The sequence below is a fragment of the Watersipora subatra genome, unplaced genomic scaffold, assembly GCF_963576615.1.
Source record: "Watersipora subatra unplaced genomic scaffold, tzWatSuba1.1 SCAFFOLD_128, whole genome shotgun sequence".
In the NCBI taxonomy this organism is placed as follows: Eukaryota; Metazoa; Bryozoa; class Gymnolaemata; order Cheilostomatida; family Watersiporidae; genus Watersipora; species Watersipora subatra.
The window spans coordinates 27,712-42,948 of record NW_027045347.1 but is presented as its reverse complement, the minus strand read 5'-3'; the positions used below and the strand labels follow the sequence as shown (position 1 = coordinate 42,948).

The 15,237-nt window shown below is 39.7% G+C and overlaps 12 non-coding genes across 12 annotated transcripts; 6 read left to right on the top strand and 6 right to left on the bottom strand.

The window, feature by feature from the left end:
• Positions 1-469: 469 nt before the first annotated feature.
• Positions 470-588, bottom strand: LOC137410245 (5S ribosomal RNA). The gene has a single exon (XR_010981056.1). It is a non-coding gene; the product is annotated as a 5S ribosomal RNA (ribosomal RNA).
• A 124-nt stretch (positions 589-712) lies between these two features.
• On the top strand, positions 713-831 carry LOC137410328 (5S ribosomal RNA). Its single transcript, XR_010981135.1, has one exon. It is a non-coding gene; the product is annotated as a 5S ribosomal RNA (ribosomal RNA).
• A 2,151-nt stretch (positions 832-2,982) lies between these two features.
• On the bottom strand, positions 2,983-3,101 carry LOC137410244 (5S ribosomal RNA). The gene has a single exon (XR_010981055.1). It is a non-coding gene; the product is annotated as a 5S ribosomal RNA (ribosomal RNA).
• Positions 3,102-3,225: 124 nt separating this feature from the next.
• Positions 3,226-3,344, top strand: LOC137410318 (5S ribosomal RNA). The gene has a single exon (XR_010981125.1). It is a non-coding gene; the product is annotated as a 5S ribosomal RNA (ribosomal RNA).
• A 2,159-nt stretch (positions 3,345-5,503) lies between these two features.
• On the bottom strand, positions 5,504-5,622 carry LOC137410242 (5S ribosomal RNA). Its single transcript, XR_010981054.1, has one exon. It is a non-coding gene; the product is annotated as a 5S ribosomal RNA (ribosomal RNA).
• A 134-nt stretch (positions 5,623-5,756) lies between these two features.
• Positions 5,757-5,875, top strand: LOC137410315 (5S ribosomal RNA). Its single transcript, XR_010981123.1, has one exon. It is a non-coding gene; the product is annotated as a 5S ribosomal RNA (ribosomal RNA).
• A 2,160-nt stretch (positions 5,876-8,035) lies between these two features.
• LOC137410241 (5S ribosomal RNA) lies at positions 8,036-8,154 on the bottom strand. The gene has a single exon (XR_010981053.1). It is a non-coding gene; the product is annotated as a 5S ribosomal RNA (ribosomal RNA).
• A 134-nt stretch (positions 8,155-8,288) lies between these two features.
• LOC137410306 (5S ribosomal RNA) lies at positions 8,289-8,407 on the top strand. Its single transcript, XR_010981114.1, has one exon. It is a non-coding gene; the product is annotated as a 5S ribosomal RNA (ribosomal RNA).
• Positions 8,408-10,503: 2,096 nt separating this feature from the next.
• LOC137410240 (5S ribosomal RNA) lies at positions 10,504-10,622 on the bottom strand. The gene has a single exon (XR_010981052.1). It is a non-coding gene; the product is annotated as a 5S ribosomal RNA (ribosomal RNA).
• A 134-nt stretch (positions 10,623-10,756) lies between these two features.
• LOC137410294 (5S ribosomal RNA) lies at positions 10,757-10,875 on the top strand. Its single transcript, XR_010981103.1, has one exon. It is a non-coding gene; the product is annotated as a 5S ribosomal RNA (ribosomal RNA).
• Positions 10,876-12,964: 2,089 nt separating this feature from the next.
• LOC137410239 (5S ribosomal RNA) lies at positions 12,965-13,083 on the bottom strand. Its single transcript, XR_010981051.1, has one exon. It is a non-coding gene; the product is annotated as a 5S ribosomal RNA (ribosomal RNA).
• Positions 13,084-13,207: 124 nt separating this feature from the next.
• LOC137410283 (5S ribosomal RNA) lies at positions 13,208-13,326 on the top strand. The gene has a single exon (XR_010981092.1). It is a non-coding gene; the product is annotated as a 5S ribosomal RNA (ribosomal RNA).
• Positions 13,327-15,237: the final 1,911 nt, after the last annotated feature.

Below are 15,237 nucleotides of genomic sequence, written 5' to 3'. Positions count from 1 at the left end.
AACGGCGCTTTCTACTCACCTGTCTTTACACGCGTAGACATTAGATAGCCGGTAAACTAATAAGATCTACGATAGCGCGTCACTTTATGTCGAGAAAAAGTAACAAACTTCCTTTAAAAGAGATTTCTTCGGATTAAAAGTGAGAATATGTTATTTTTATGTTGAGATCGGACGCTGCAACAGTTTTCGTTATACACGAGTAGAGTACATCCTTCGACTACAAAAAGTGTCGCGCTTTAATTGATCACGCTTGCCAGAAGGGTTTTGACGCGGAAATGCAGCAGCAAAGTTATATATACTGTTACACACTACACGTACGTAGTACATAGTATATGTATATATATAACGCATACGTAGTACATGTTCATGTACATGAACATGTACATGTACATGTACATGTACATGTACATGTAGATGAAGATAGCGCGAAGATCGCGATGAAGATAGCAAGATGTAAAAATAAATAAAAAGTCTACAGCACCCGGTATTCCCAGGCGGTCACCCATCCAAGTACTAACCGGGCTCGACGTTGCTTAGCTTCAGTGATCGGACGAGAACTGGCGTTTTCAACGTGATATGGCCGTAGACACTTCGAGACACGCTATTAACGCAGAGTTATAATAATGCTCACCAAGCCGTGACTATATTGTCCAATGGGCGTTCGCTGATTATTGCCACGTTTCTCATTAGCGTCTGTTGAAGCTTACTAAATGTCTACGGCCATATCACGTTGAAAACGCCAGTTCTCGTCCGATCACTGAAGCTAAGCAACGTCGAGCCCGGTTAGTACTTGGATGGGTGACCGCCTGGGAATACCGGGTGCTGTAGACCTTTAGTTTTTATCAAAATTATACTAATTTAGAATTTTCAAGCTTCTTTAATTCACTCTATCTCTTGATATAGAATAAAAAATCATTTCCGCTTGAAAGTCTTTTAATTCGCTCTATCTCTTGATGTAAAATAAAAAATCATTTCCGCTTGAAAGTCTTTTAATTCGCTCTATCTCTTGATGTAAAATAAAAAATCATTTCCATTTAAAAGTCTTTTAATTCGCTCTATCTCTTGATTTAAAACAAAAAATCATTTCCATTTAAAAGTCTTTTAATTCGCTCTATCTTTTGATATAAAATAAAAAATCATTTCCATTTAAAAGTCTTTTAATTCGCTCTATCTTTTGATATAAAATAAAAAATCATTTCCATTTAAAAGTCTTTTAATTCGCTCTATCTTTTGATATAAAATAAAAAATCATTTCCATTCAAAGGTTTTAGCCGAAACTGGATAATATGAATATTATTAGTACTTGATGCTATCCGGCTAGCTTCAATCTCCTCATCTTCACCAGCCATGCGCCGCTGCTACCCGTGCATTTTAAAGAGGATATAATTTCGATTCGTTTTCATTTTGCGCGGCGTAATAGCTCAAGAAACTCGCGTTAAGATTTCCTTTTAATTGCGCAACTCGTATGTCGGCGTTACGAGTTTACCTAAAAGCTAAAATAAATAACTAAACGAAACTCGACTCGGCCTTTCGCCGCAAAATACGCATTCTCGTAATGTAAACTCGAGCGATCGTCTTCGATCGTGATGAAACAAAACCGTACTCGCGGATGCGTAAAAGTCTAAAAGGTAAATTGTGTCAAAAAGTTTCGAAACGATTTACAAACCGGAACGTGGAATCTACGTTACGACGGCAACTAAGTTCGGTGATGAGCGCGGGCCAGCGCGTAGCTAAGGTTGCTCCATCAGTTTTTATCTTTGCGGAACTATCTCTAGCGAAAAGCCTACTTTCGCGTAAGGTCATTTCCACGCGATTATAATTATTTAAAAGGAAAATATTTACCGTAGTTTTCAAAATGCTGACGAAATAATCTAAAGCGCGTGAAGCGGCGGTAACGAGCCTGCAACCTTCGTACGAATCGGCGAGATCTTGAACGCTATGCGTTTAGCCAATGAGTGAACGAGTCGAATATTATCGAGCGCGAACAACCACGCCATCGAAGTATGAGAGTACACACGACTCCTAATTTGCACAATATCAACGATTCGTTTGAGCCGGGAATATTCGTTACGCAATGGCAAAGTTTTAAGCTATACGTCCGAAGTAACTCGATAGCTTTTCATAGCTAATGAGCGAGCTGGACGAATAACCGGCAGCGCGATTGACCGCTCTTTCAAATATTGAGAGAGCGAACGAATCCTAATTTACATGGTACGCATGAATGTTTCGTTGCAGCGCGATTAACCGCTCTTTCAGATGTTGAGAGAGCAAACGAATCCTAATTTACACGTGTATATAGTAGACGTACTACGATTGTTTCGTTAGGAGTTGAAGCTACTCGCGCGGCGGTCGAACGCGAGCGTACTCGTTTGGAGGCTATTACACCATTTCTAAAGCATCGCTTTATTTGGTTCGACGTGAACATCTTTTTAACACACCTGTTCGCGTAAGTAAAAGCTTTCTATGTAGGGCTGTTTTCTTTCGAACTCGTAGATGAGAAGAACAAGCCAAAGAACGGCGCTTTCTACTCACCTGTCTTTACACGCGTAGACATTAGATAGCCGGTAAACTAATAAGATCTACGATAGCGCGTCACTTTATGTCGAGAAAAAGTAACAAACTTCCTTTAAAAGAGATTTCTTCGGATTAAAAGTGAGAATATGTTATTTTTATGTTGAGATCGGACGCTGCAACAGTTTTCGTTATACACGAGTAGAGTACATCCTTCGACTACAAAAAGTGTCGCGCTTTAATTGATCATGCTTGCCAGAAGGGTTTTGACGCGGAAATGCAGCAGCAAAGTTATATATACTGTTACACACTACACGTACGTAGTACATAGTATATGTATATATATAACGCATACGTAGTACATGTTCATGTACATGAACATGTACATGTACATGTACATGTACATGTACATGTAGATGAAGATAGCGCGAAGATCGCGATGAAGATAGCAAGATGTAAAAATAAATAAAAAGTCTACAGCACCCGGTATTCCCAGGCGGTCACCCATCCAAGTACTAACCGGGCTCGACGTTGCTTAGCTTCAGTGATCGGACGAGAACTGGCGTTTTCAACGTGATATGGCCGTAGACACTTCGAGACACGCTATTAACGCAGAGTTATAATAATGCTCACCAAGCCGTGACTATATTGTCCAATGGGCGTTCGCTGATTATTGCCACGTTTCTCATTAGCGTCTGTTGAAGCTTACTAAATGTCTACGGCCATATCACGTTGAAAACGCCAGTTCTCGTCCGATCACTGAAGCTAAGCAACGTCGAGCCCGGTTAGTACTTGGATGGGTGACCGCCTGGGAATACCGGGTGCTGTAGACCTTTAGTTTTTATCAAAATTATACTAATTTAGAATTTTCAAGCTTCTTTAATTCACTCTATCTCTTGATATAGAATAAAAAATCATTTCCGCTTGAAAGTCTTTTAATTCGCTCTATCTCTTGATGTAAAATAAAAAATCATTTCCGCTTGAAAGTCTTTTAATTCGCTCTATCTCTTGATGTAAAATAAAAAATCATTTCCATTTAAAAGTCTTTTAATTCGCTCTATCTCTTGATTTAAAACAAAAAATCATTTCCATTTAAAAGTCTTTTAATTCGCTCTATCTTTTGATATAAAATAAAAAATCATTTCCATTTAAAAGTCTTTTAATTCGCTCTATCTTTTGATATAAAATAAAAAATCATTTCCATTTAAAAGTCTTTTAATTCGCTCTATCTTTTGATATAAAATAAAAAATCATTTCCATTCAAAGGTTTTAGCCGAAACTGGATAATATGAATATTATTAGTACTTGATGCTATCCGGCTAGCTTCAATCTCCTCATCTTCACCAGCCATGCGCCGCTGCTACCCGTGCATTTTAAAGAGGATATAATTTCGATTCGTTTTCATTTTGCGCGGCGTAATAGCTCAAGAAACTCGCGTTAAGATTTCCTTTTAATTGCGCAACTCGTATGTCGGCGTTACGAGTTTACCTAAAAGCTAAAATAAATAACTAAACGAAACTCGACTCGGCCTTTCGCCGCAAAATACGCATTCTCGTAATGTAAACTCGAGCGATCGTCTTCGATCGTGATGAAACAAAACCGTACTCGCGGATGCGTAAAAGTCTAAAAGGTAAATTGTGTCAAAAAGTTTCGAAACGATTTACAAACCGGAACGTGGAATCTACGTTACGACGGCAACTAAGTTCGGTGATGAGCGCGGGCCAGCGCGTAGCTAAGGTTGCTCCATCAGTTTTTATCTTTGCGGAACTATCTCTAGCGAAAAGCCTACTTTCGCGTAAGGTCATTTCCACGCAATTATAATTATTTAAAAGGAAAATATTTACCGTCGTTTTCAAAATGCTGACGAAATAATCTAAAGCGCGTGAAGCGGCGGTAACGAGCCTGCAACCTTCGTACGAATCGGCGAGATCTTGAACGCTATGCGTTTAGCCAATGAGTGAACGAGTCGAATATTATCGAGCGCGAACAACCACGCCATCGAAGTATGAGAGTACACACGACTCCTAATTTGCACAATATCAACGATTCGTTTGAGCCGGGAATATTCGTTACGCAATGGCAAAGTTTTAAGCTATACGTTCGAAGTAACTCGATAGCTTTTCATAGCTAATGAGCGAGCTGGACGAATAACCGGCAGCGCGATTGACCGCTCTTTCAAATATTGAGAGAGCGAACGAATCCTAATTTACATGGTACGCATGAATGTTTCGTTGCAGCGCGATTAACCGCTCTTTCAGATGTTGAGAGAGCAAACGAATCCTAATTTACACGTGTATATAGTAGACGTACTACGATTGTTTCGTTAGGAGTTGAAGCTACTCGCGCGGCGGTCGAACGCGAGCGTACTCGTTTGGAGGCTATTACACCATTTCTAAAGCATCGCTTTATTTGGTTCGACGTGAACATCTTTTTAACACACCTGTTCGCGTAAGTAAAAGCTTTCTATGTAGGGCTGTTTTCTTTCGAACTCGTAGATGAGAAGAACAAGCCAAAGAACGGCGCTTTCTACTCTCCTGTCTTTACACGCGTAGACATTAGATAGCCGGTAAACTAATAAGATCTACGATAGCGCGTCACTTTATGTCGAGAAAAAGTAACAAACTTCCTTTAAAAGAGATTTCTTCGGATTAAAAGTGAGAATATGTTATTTTTATGTTGAGATCGGACGCTGCAACAGTTTTCGTTATACACGAGTAGAGTACATCCTTCGACTACAAAAAGTGTCGCGCTTTAATTGATCACGCTTGCCAGAAGGGTTTTGACGCGGAAATGCAGCAGCAAAGTTATATATACTGTTACACACTACACGTACGTAGTACATAGTACATAGTACATAGTATATGTATATATATAACGCATACGTAGTACATGTTCATGTACATGAACATGTACATGTACATGTACATGTACATGTAGATGAAGATAGCGCGAAGATCGCGATGAAGATAGCAAGATGTAAAAATAAATAAAAAGTCTACAGCACCCGGTATTCCCAGGCGGTCACCCATCCAAGTACTAACCGGGCTCGACGTTGCTTAGCTTCAGTGATCGGACGAGAACTGGCGTTTTCAACGTGATATGGCCGTAGACACTGATGCGCTCTTCGAGACACGCTATTAACGCAGAGTTATAATAATGCTCACCAAGCCGTGACTATATTGTCCAATGGGCGTTCGCTGATTATTGCCACGTTTCTCATTAGCGTCTGTTGAAGCTTACTAAATGTCTACGGCCATATCACGTTGAAAACGCCAGTTCTCGTCCGATCACTGAAGCTAAGCAACGTCGAGCCCGGTTAGTACTTGGATGGGTGACTGCCTGGGAATACCGGGTGCTGTAGACCTTTAGTTTTTATCAAAATTATACTAATTTAGAATTTTCAAGCTTCTTTAATTCACTCTATCTCTTGATATAGAATAAAAAATCATTTCCGCTTGAAAGTCTTTTAATTCGCTCTATCTCTTGATGTAAAATAAAAAATCATTTCCGCTTGAAAGTCTTTTAATTCGCTCTATCTCTTGATGTAAAATAAAAAATCATTTCCATTTAAAAGTCTTTTAATTCGCTCTATCTCTTGATTTAAAACAAAAAATCATTTCCATTTAAAAGTCTTTTAATTCGCTCTATCTTTTGATATAAAATAAAAAATCATTTCCATTTAAAAGTCTTTTAATTCGCTCTATCTTTTGATATAAAATAAAAAATCATTTCCATTTAAAAGTCTTTTAATTCGCTCTATCTTTTGATATAAAATAAAAAATCATTTCCATTCAAAGGTTTTAGCCGAAACTGGATAATATGAATATTATTAGTACTTGATGCTATCCGGCTAGCTTCAATCTCCTCATCTTCACCAGCCATGCGCCGCTGCTACCCGTGCATTTTAAAGAGGATATAATTTCGATTCGTTTTCATTTTGCGCGGCGTAATAGCTCAAGAAACTCGCGTTAAGATTTCCTTTTAATTGCGCAACTCGTATGTCGGCGTTACGAGTTTACCTAAAAGCTAAAATAAATAACTAAACGAAACTCGACTCGGCCTTTCGCCGCAAAAAACGCATTCTCGTAATGTAAACTCGAGCGATCGTCTTCGATCGTGATGAAACAAAACCGTACTCGCGGATGCGTAAAAGTCTAAAAGGTAAATTGTGTCAAAAAGTTTCGAAACGATTTACAAACCGGAACGTGGAATCTACGTTACGACGGCAACTAAGTTCGGTGATGAGCGCGGGCCAGCGCGTAGCTAAGGTTGCTCCATCAGTTTTTATCTTTGCGGAACTATCTCTAGCGAAAAGCCTACTTTCGCGTAAGGTCATTTCCACGCAATTATAATTATTTAAAAGGAAAATATTTACCGTAGTTTTCAAAATGCTGACGAAATAATCTAAAGCGCGTGAAGCGGCGGTAACGAGCCTGCAACCTTCGTACGAATCGGCGAGATCTTGAACGCTATGCGTTTAGCCAATGAGTGAACGAGTCGAATATTATCGAGCGCGAACAACCACGCCGTCGAAGTATGAGAGTACACACGACTCCTAACTTGCACAATATCAACGATTCGTTTGAGCCGGGAATATTCGTTACGCAATGGCAAAGTTTTAAGCTATGCGTTCGAAGTAACTCGATAGCTTTTCATAGCTAATGAGCGAGCTGGACGAATAACCGGCAGCGCGATTGACCGCTCTTTCAAATATTGAGAGAGCGAACGAATCCTAGTTTACATGGTACGCATGAATGTTTCGTTGCAGCGCGATTAACCGCTCTTTCAGATGTTAAGAGAGCAAACGAATCCTAATTTACACGTGTATATAGTAGACGTACTACGATTGTTTCGTTAGGAGTTGAAGCTACTCGCGCGGCGGTCGAACGCGAGCGTACTCGTTTGGAGGCTATTACACCATTTCTAAAGCATCGCTTTATTTGGTTCGACGTGAACATCTTTTTAACACACCTGTTCGCGTAAGTAAAAGCTTTCTATGTAGGGCTGTTTTCTTTCGAACTCGTAGATGAGAAGAACAAGCCAAAGAACGGCGCTTTCTACTCACCTGTCTTTACACGCGTAGACATTAGATAGCCGGTAAACTAATAAGATCTACGATAGCGCGTCACTTTATGTCGAGAAAAAGTAACAAACTTCCTTTAAAAGAGATTTCTTCGGATTAAAAGTGAGAATATGTTATTTTTATGTTGAGATCGGACGCTGCAACAGTTTTCGTTATACACGAGTAGAGTACATCCTTCGACTACAAAAAGTGTCGCGCTTTAATTGATCACGCTTGCCAGAAGGGTTTTGACGCGGAAATGCAGCAGCAAAGTTATATATACTGTTACACACTACACGTACGTAGTACATAGTACATAGTACATAGTACATAGTATATGTATATATATAACGCATACGTAGTACATGTTCATGTACATGAACATGTACATGTACATGTACATGTAGATGAAGATAGCGCGAAGATCGCGATGAAGATAGCAAGATGTAAAAATAAATAAAAAGTCTACAGCACCCGGTATTCCCAGGCGGTCACCCATCCAAGTACTAACCGGGCTCGACGTTGCTTAGCTTCAGTGATCGGACGAGAACTGGCGTTTTCAACGTGATATGGCCGTAGACACTGATGCGCTCTTCGAGACACGCTATTAACGCAGAGTTATAATAATGCTCACCAAGCCGTGACTATATTGTCCAATGGGCGTTCGCTGATTATTGCCACGTTTCTCATTAGCGTCTGTTGAAGCTTACTAAATGTCTACGGCCATATCACGTTGAAAACGCCAGTTCTCGTCCGATCACTGAAGCTAAGCAACGTCGAGCCCGGTTAGTACTTGGATGGGTGACCGCCTGGGAATACCGGGTGCTGTAGACCTTTAGTTTTTATCAAAATTATACTAATTTAGAATTTTCAAGCTTCTTTAATTCACTCTATCTCTTGATATAGAATAAAAAATCATTTCCGCTTGAAAGTCTTTTAATTCGCTCTATCTCTTGATGTAAAATAAAAAATCATTTCCGCTTGAAAGTCTTTTAATTCGCTCTATCTCTTGATGTAAAATAAAAAATCATTTCCATTTAAAAGTCTTTTAATTCGCTCTATCTCTTGATTTAAAACAAAAAATCATTTCCATTTAAAAGTCTTTTAATTCGCTCTATCTTTTGATATAAAATAAAAAATCATTTCCATTTAAAAGTCTTTTAATTCGCTCTATCTTTTGATATAAAATAAAAAATCATTTCCATTCAAAGGTTTTAGCCGAAACTGGATAATATGATTATTATTAGTACTTGATGCTATCCGGCTAGCTTCAATATTCTCATCTTCACCAGCCATGCGCCGCTGCTACCCGTGTATTTTAAAGAGGATATAATTTCGATTCGTTTTCATTTTGCGCGGCGTAATAGCTCAAGAAACTCGCGTTAAGATTTCCTTTTAATTGCGCAACTCGTATGTCGGCGTTACGAGTTTACCTAAAAGCTAAAATAAATAACTAAACGAAACTCGACTCGGCCTTTCGCCGCAAAATACGCATTCTCGTAATGTAAACTCGAGCGATCGTCTTCGATCGTGATGAAACAAAACCGTACTCGCGGATGCGTAAAAGTCTAAAAGGTAAATTGTGTCAAAAAGTTTCGAAACGATTTACAAACCGGAACGTGGAATCTACGTTACGACGGCAACTAAGTTCGGTGATGAGCGCGGGCCAGCGCGTAGCTAAGGTTGCTCCATCAGTTTTTATCTTTGCGGAACTATCTCTAGCGAAAAGCCTACTTTCGCGTAAGGTCATTTCCACGCAATTATAATTATTTAAAAGGAAAATATTTACCGTAGTTTTCAAAATGCTGACGAAATAATCTAAAGCGCGTGAAGCGGCGGTAACGAGCCTGCAACCTTCGTACGAATCGGCGAGATCTTGAACGCTATGCGTTTAGCCAATGAGTGAACGAGTCGAATATTATCGAGCGCGAACAACCACGCCATCGAAGTATGAGAGTACACACGACTCCTAATTTGCACAATATCAACGATTCGTTTGAGCCGGGAATATTCGTTACGCAATGGCAAAGTTTTAAGCTATACGTTCGAAGTAACTCGATAGCTTTTCATAGCTAATGAGCGAGCTGGACGAATAACCGGCAGCGCGATTGACCGCTCTTTCAAATATTGAGAGAGCGAACGAATCCTAGTTTACATGGTACGCATGAATGTTTCGTTGCAGCGCGATTAACCGCTCTTTCAGATGTTGAGAGAGCAAACGAATCCTAATTTACACGTGTATATAGTAGACGTACTACGATTGTTTCGTTAGGAGTTGAAGCTACTCGCGCGGCGGTCGAACGCGAGCGTACTCGTTTGGAGGCTATTACACCATTTCTAAAGCATCGCTTTATTTGGTTCGACGTGAACATCTTTTTAACACACCTGTTCGCGTAAGTAAAAGCTTTCTATGTAGGGCTGTTTTCTTTCGAACTCGTAGATGAGAAGAACAAGCCAAAGAACGGCGCTTTCTACTCACCTGTCTTTACACGCGTAGACATTAGATAGCCGGTAAACTAATAAGATCTACGATAGCGCGTCACTTTATGTCGAGAAAAAGTAACAAACTTCCTTTAAAAGAGATTTCTTCGGATTAAAAGTGAGAATATGTTATTTTTATGTTGAGATCGGACGCTGCAACAGTTTTCGTTATACACGAGTAGAGTACATCCTTCGACTACAAAAAGTGTCGCGCTTTAATTGATCACGCTTGCCAGAAGGGTTTTGACGCGGAAATGCAGCAGCAAAGTTATATATACTGTTACACACTACACGTACGTAGTACATAGTACATAGTATATGTATATATATAACGCATACGTAGTACATGTTCATGTACATGAACATGTACATGTACATGTACATGTACATGTAGATGAAGATAGCGCGAAGATCGCGATGAAGATAGCAAGATGTAAAAATAAATAAAAAGTCTACAGCACCCGGTATTCCCAGGCGGTCACCCATCCAAGTACTAACCGGGCTCGACGTTGCTTAGCTTCAGTGATCGGACGAGAACTGGCGTTTTCAACGTGATATGGCCGTAGACACTGATGCGCTCTTCGAGACACGCTATTAACGCAGAGTTATAATAATGCTCACCAAGCCGTGACTATATTGTCCAATGGGCGTTCGCTGATTATTGCCACGTTTCTCATTAGCGTCTGTTGAAGCTTACTAAATGTCTACGGCCATATCACGTTGAAAACGCCAGTTCTCGTCCGATCACTGAAGCTAAGCAACGTCGAGCCCGGTTAGTACTTGGATGGGTGACCGCCTGGGAATACCGGGTGCTGTAGACCTTTAGTTTTTATCAAAATTATACTAATTTAGAATTTTCAAGCTTCTTTAATTCACTCTATCTCTTGATATAGAATAAAAAATCATTTCCGCTTGAAAGTCTTTTAATTCGCTCTATCTCTTGATGTAAAATAAAAAATCATTTCCGCTTGAAAGTCTTTTAATTCGCTCTATCTCTTGATGTAAAATAAAAAATCATTTCCATTTAAAAGTCTTTTAATTCGCTCTATCTCTTGATTTAAAACAAAAAATCATTTCCATTTAAAAGTCTTTTAATTCGCTCTATCTTTTGATATAAAATAAAAAATCATTTCCATTTAAAAGTCTTTTAATTCGCTCTATCTTTTGATATAAAATAAAAAATCATTTCCATTCAAAGGTTTTAGCCGAAACTGGATAATATGATTATTATTAGTACTTGATGCTATCCGGCTAGCTTCAATCTCCTCATCTTCACCAGCCATGCGCCGCTGCTACCCGTGTATTTTAAAGAGGATATAATTTCGATTCGTTTTCATTTTGCGCGGCGTAATAGCTCAAGAAACTCGCGTTAAGATTTCCTTTTAATTGCGCAACTCGTATGTCGGCGTTACGAGTTTACCTAAAAGCTAAAATAAATAACTAAACGAAACTCGACTCGGCCTTTCGCCGCAAAATACGCATTCTCGTAATGTAAACTCGAGCGATCGTCTTCGATCGTGATGAAACAAAACCGTACTCGCGGATGCGTAAAAGTCTAAAAGGTAAATTGTGTCAAAAAGTTTCGAAACGATTTACAAACCGGAACGTGGAATCTACGTTACGACGGCAACTAAGTTCGGTGATGAGCGCGGGCCAGCGCGTAGCTAAGGTTGCTCCATCAGTTTTTATCTTTGCGGAACTATCTCTAGCGAAAAGCCTACTTTCGCGTAAGGTCATTTCCACGCGATTATAATTATTTAAAAGGAAAATATTTACCGTAGTTTTCAAAATGCTGACGAAATAATCTAAAGCGCGTGAAGCGGCGGTAACGAGCCTGCAACCTTCGTACGAATCGGCGAGATCTTGAACGCTATGCGTTTAGCCAATGAGTGAACGAGTCGAATATTATCGAGCGCGAACAACCACGCCATCGAAGTATGAGAGTACACACGACTCCTAATTTGCACAATATCAACGATTCGTTTGAGCCGGGAATATTCGTTACGCAATGGCAAAGTTTTAAGCTATACGTCCGAAGTAACTCGATAGCTTTTCATAGCTAATGAGCGAGCTGGACGAATAACCGGCAGCGCGATTGACCGCTCTTTCAAATATTGAGAGAGCGAACGAATCCTAATTTACATGGTACGCATGAATGTTTCGTTGCAGCGCGATTAACCGCTCTTTCAGATGTTGAGAGAGCAAACGAATCCTAATTTACACGTGTATATAGTAGACGTACTACGATTGTTTCGTTAGGAGTTGAAGCTACTCGCGCGGCGGTCGAACGCGAGCGTACTCGTTTGGAGGCTATTACACCATTTCTAAAGCATCGCTTTATTTGGTTCGACGTGAACATCTTTTTAACACACCTGTTCGCGTAAGTAAAAGCTTTCTATGTAGGGCTGTTTTCTTTCGAACTCGTAGATGAGAAGAACAAGCCAAAGAACGGCGCTTTCTACTCACCTGTCTTTACACGCGTAGACATTAGATAGCCGGTAAACTAATAAGATCTACGATAGCGCGTCACTTTATGTCGAGAAAAAGTAACAAACTTCCTTTAAAAGAGATTTCTTCGGATTAAAAGTGAGAATATGTTATTTTTATGTTGAGATCGGACGCTGCAACAGTTTTCGTTATACACGAGTAGAGTACATCCTTCGACTACAAAAAGTGTCGCGCTTTAATTGATCATGCTTGCCAGAAGGGTTTTGACGCGGAAATGCAGCAGCAAAGTTATATATACTGTTACACACTACACGTACGTAGTACATAGTATATGTATATATATAACGCATACGTAGTACATGTTCATGTACATGAACATGTACATGTACATGTACATGTACATGTAGATGAAGATAGCGCGAAGATCGCGATGAAGATAGCAAGATGTAAAAATAAATAAAAAGTCTACAGCACCCGGTATTCCCAGGCGGTCACCCATCCAAGTACTAACCGGGCTCGACGTTGCTTAGCTTCAGTGATCGGACGAGAACTGGCGTTTTCAACGTGATATGGCCGTAGACACTTCGAGACACGCTATTAACGCAGAGTTATAATAATGCTCACCAAGCCGTGACTATATTGTCCAATGGGCGTTCGCTGATTATTGCCACGTTTCTCATTAGCGTCTGTTGAAGCTTACTAAATGTCTACGGCCATATCACGTTGAAAACGCCAGTTCTCGTCCGATCACTGAAGCTAAGCAACGTCGAGCCCGGTTAGTACTTGGATGGGTGACCGCCTGGGAATACCGGGTGCTGTAGACCTTTAGTTTTTATCAAAATTATACTAATTTAGAATTTTCAAGCTTCTTTAATTCACTCTATCTCTTGATATAGAATAAAAAATCATTTCCGCTTGAAAGTCTTTTAATTCGCTCTATCTCTTGATGTAAAATAAAAAATCATTTCCGCTTGAAAGTCTTTTAATTCGCTCTATCTCTTGATGTAAAATAAAAAATCATTTCCATTTAAAAGTCTTTTAATTCGCTCTATCTCTTGATTTAAAACAAAAAATCATTTCCATTTAAAAGTCTTTTAATTCGCTCTATCTTTTGATATAAAATAAAAAATCATTTCCATTTAAAAGTCTTTTAATTCGCTCTATCTTTTGATATAAAATAAAAAATCATTTCCATTTAAAAGTCTTTTAATTCGCTCTATCTTTTGATATAAAATAAAAAATCATTTCCATTCAAAGGTTTTAGCCGAAACTGGATAATATGAATATTATTAGTACTTGATGCTATCCGGCTAGCTTCAATCTCCTCATCTTCACCAGCCATGCGCCGCTGCTACCCGTGCATTTTAAAGAGGATATAATTTCGATTCGTTTTCATTTTGCGCGGCGTAATAGCTCAAGAAACTCGCGTTAAGATTTCCTTTTAATTGCGCAACTCGTATGTCGGCGTTACGAGTTTACCTAAAAGCTAAAATAAATAACTAAACGAAACTCGACTCGGCCTTTCGCCGCAAAATACGCATTCTCGTAATGTAAACTCGAGCGATCGTCTTCGATCGTGATGAAACAAAACCGTACTCGCGGATGCGTAAAAGTCTAAAAGGTAAATTGTGTCAAAAAGTTTCGAAACGATTTACAAACCGGAACGTGGAATCTACGTTACGACGGCAACTAAGTTCGGTGATGAGCGCGGGCCAGCGCGTAGCTAAGGTTGCTCCATCAGTTTTTATCTTTGCGGAACTATCTCTAGCGAAAAGCCTACTTTCGCGTAAGGTCATTTCCACGCAATTATAATTATTTAAAAGGAAAATATTTACCGTAGTTTTCAAAATGCTGACGAAATAATCTAAAGCGCGTGAAGCGGCGGTAACGAGCCTGCAACCTTCGTACGAATCGGCGAGATCTTGAACGCTATGCGTTTAGCCAATGAGTGAACGAGTCGAATATTATCGAGCGCGAACAACCACGCCGTCGAAGTATGAGAGTACACACGACTCCTAACTTGCACAATATCAACGATTCGTTTGAGCCGGGAATATTCGTTACGCAATGGCAAAGTTTTAAGCTATGCGTTCGAAGTAACTCGATAGCTTTTCATAGCTAATGAGCGAGCTGGACGAATAACCGGCAGCGCGATTGACCGCTCTTTCAAATATTGAGAGAGCGAACGAATCCTAGTTTACATGGTACGCATGAATGTTTCGTTGCAGCGCGATTAACCGCTCTTTCAGATGTTAAGAGAGCAAACGAATCCTAATTTACACGTGTATATAGTAGACGTACTACGATTGTTTCGTTAGGAGTTGAAGCTACTCGCGCGGCGGTCGAACGCGAGCGTACTCGTTTGGAGGCTATTACACCATTTCTAAAGCATCGCTTTATTTGGTTCGACGTGAACATCTTTTTAACACACCTGTTCGCGTAAGTAAAAGCTTTCTATGTAGGGCTGTTTTCTTTCGAACTCGTAGATGAGAAGAACAAGCCAAAGAACGGCGCTTTCTACTCACCTGTCTTTACACGCGTAGACATTAGATAGCCGGTAAACTAATAAGATCTACGATAGCGCGTCACTTTATGTCGAGAAAAAGTAACAAACTTCCTTTAAAAGAGATTTCTTCGGATTAAAAGTGAGAATATGTTATTTTTATGTTGAGATCGGACGCTGCAACAGTTTTCGTTATACACGAGTAGAGTACATCCTTCGACTACAAAAAGTG